The sequence below is a fragment of the Mus caroli genome, chromosome 2 (genome assembly GCF_900094665.2).
Source record: "Mus caroli chromosome 2, CAROLI_EIJ_v1.1, whole genome shotgun sequence".
Classification (NCBI taxonomy): Eukaryota; Metazoa; Chordata; class Mammalia; order Rodentia; family Muridae; genus Mus; species Mus caroli.
The window spans coordinates 12,032,922-12,036,047 of record NC_034571.1 but is presented as its reverse complement, the minus strand read 5'-3'; positions in this window follow the sequence as shown (position 1 = coordinate 12,036,047).

Sequence of the window (3,126 nt, the reverse complement as noted above, 5' to 3'; positions counted from 1 at the left end):
AGTTGTTATAGTTGTCTCTGTTTAGAGATTGTTCTTCTGGTGATTCTGATTACTGTCTATCAGCAGTCCTGGGAGACAGGCTCTCTCCTCTGAGTTTCAGTGGTCAGAGCACTCTCTGCAGGCAGGCTCTCCACTTACAGGGAAGGTGCACAGATATCTGGCATTTGGTCCTGCCTCCTGGCAAAAGATGAAATCCCGAAACAAGGCCTGTCCCAGAAGCTGTTAGCTTCTGTAGTCTACACTCTCACCTGCGCAGACTAGTCTCAGAGGGATCCGGGAACCAAGATGGAGCCCCTAGGTGTTCTGGCAAAGCCATCCTGGGTGGGGTGGACACCTCTCCTCTGGCAGGGAAGGTGCCGGATGGCTGGAGACCGAAACGGGGTCTGCCTCAGAAGCTGTCCTCTTGGGACCTTGGGGTGTCTGCCGACTCCACGCCCAGGAGACTTGGTGCTGGCGCTGACTGGAAGGGATTTGTGATCCTCCTCAGGCCACCTTTTCTGCTTCCCTAATGCTGTCTCAGGTCCTGCGCATTTTGATTGGAACAGAAGTTGTGTTCCACTCACTGATGGTCCTAAGATTGTGTGGAGAGTCCTCTAGGGGACCTTGCGGTGTCCGCCGACTCCATGCCCAAAGTCATCAGGTCGAAGCTGTAATTTGTACCCATGCAGTATAATAGGTAAATAATAAGTTATTTAAAAATAATGTTATTCTGTCATTTCAGAATATCAAAAGTAGTTTTAATGCTTTGCTTATTATAACTTTTAAATAAGTTTTTTGTGTATAGGACATGAACTTATAACATGGCTCTTTGTTTTCTTCTATGATTAAGCAGCTTTCTACCATTCTTTGAGACAACTACAGTGAATGTCTTCCCATATGATAATGTTTCTGGTCATATTTGCTGATAGTACCAGCAGAAACACCTTCAGAGTATCTGTAAGAGATAAAGAACAAAATAAAAGACTATGGCATCCAACCTTCCTAATGCAGCAACACTTTCATACAATTCCTCATGTTATGATGACCGCTAGCTATTAATGTATTTTCACTGCTACTTCGTAACTGTGATTTTTCTACTATTGTGAATCATAATGTAAATATCTGTAGTGTCTGATGTTCTTAGAAGACCTTTTCCTGAAAGGGCCATTTAACCCCCAAAGGGTACATGACTCACAGGTTGAGAACTACTGTTCTAAGAAGCTTATTAAACTGTTGCTGTCACTTTCCTGGTTCTGGGTTCTCCACATAAGAGTGAAACAAAACCAGACCGTGATAAATGAGTACCAGAAGTTGAAGATCATGATTTTGCACTACTCAACAAGTCCAGGTGGCAGCTGCAACTGAGATCAACAAGAAACTAGTGGGCAAAGTTTGTAAGGAAAACAGAAAAGAAAGAAATGGAGGTCTATATCCAAGCTGAGTCTCCACCAAACTGGAGGGGGTTCTAGTATCACTAATCAAAAATCTAAGTACATCCCTCTGTCCTAACAAAGCAAGAAAATTGCAGTTGCCCTTTGTCAAAACTTAAATTGAACTCAGTAATTTCTGAAATCGAACTCTTAGCAAGCAGTTAGAAGTGCTAACAATATAGAATCAGCCATGTTATAAGCAAGTGTGTGGAAAGAAAGAGCAGTCCAAACCTGAACAGCAGTAATGGTACTAAATACTACTAGGAAACTGTCATACAATTACAACATCTGAAAGTAAGGATCATACTTTTGGAGGAATTTCAAAATGGTAACTGAAGTTTGGTTGGAAATTTTTATAGCTTCTATCATTAATATAGTTGCAGCTTCTTAGATGAAAATCTAGATATTAAGTATGTATATATGTATATATATATATATTACATATATATGTTACATATATATATTATATATATAATTTGTGTTAGTATAGTCCTAGAAATATTTCATTATAAGTATAAGTTAAAAGTAATTAATATAGGCCTTCAAATTCATGCTTTCAGCAACTATAATCAAATAATTTTTAATAACCCCAAAGATGTATTAAAGTATCAAATATATAACCCTAAAATCAATAACATTAACTAAATTGTAAAATCTAATCAAAATACCAAAATTTAAATGTGCTAAATTGTAAAAAAAAAAAAAAAGCATAAAACTGCACTCTTTTAAAAATACAGATTCAAAAGCAGAAATATATTGTGTTTTTTCCATTCATAGTCATTGCATGTTCCTTCAAAAAAGCAACTGAATTTTTATTGTAGAATTAATTTCTGCTGTTGTGATGCAGTCAAAAAAGAATTTTTTAACCATTGACACAATCATTCCTGTAAACTACAGGTGAGAATGTGAATCTGAGTAGTAATTGAGATTTCATCACCCAGCTGAAAAACTTAGTAGAAAACTGAACCAGATTCCAGCTGAGGGAAAGCAGTTCCCTGGTCCTACTTCATCTGATAAACAGTTGATTCTACTAGCTATACAGTCTCCATCCCTTGCCACACCCAAGTGTCAAAACTTTTTACTGATCCTTAAACTCTTTGCTATCCATTATCCTTCCCAAGAATGTCCCCATTTTTTAGGATTTCCTGATTAGATTCTATTGATTGCAACTGAAATATTACTTTGTGAACCAACATTTAAAAATGTATGTTTCTATGAATCCTAATGCTGTTGATCATGAAACCACTAATTACCAAAATGAAATATAGAAATTAGACAGAAAAACTTACATTCCCAACATGACAAACATTAAGTATTGACTAAGGCAGCTTTAGTAACTGCTTACAACAGGTACAGATGCTTATTCACTGAGAAAAATGCATTTGCATAACAGCAAATAAGTGATTTAAGCTAGGGAATTCAGGCAGCCATAGGAACTCAGCTTCAGTCCAAAGAAACAGAAATTGCCTGTGAATGCAAAATAATATAAATTCATTATCAATGCATCATTTCTAAATCCATTAATAATGATTTTTAGAGAAAATACATTTTAATATTTGAGTGTAATATCACATTGTCCTATAAATTTTTAAATGTGGAACATGCTATTTGGATTGTTTATTGGGGAAACTAATATATACCTTTAGTAAATTCATTCTCAACATAACATATCAGCCTTTTAAAACATGTAAAATGCTCTTCTGGTCAGAAAAGCACC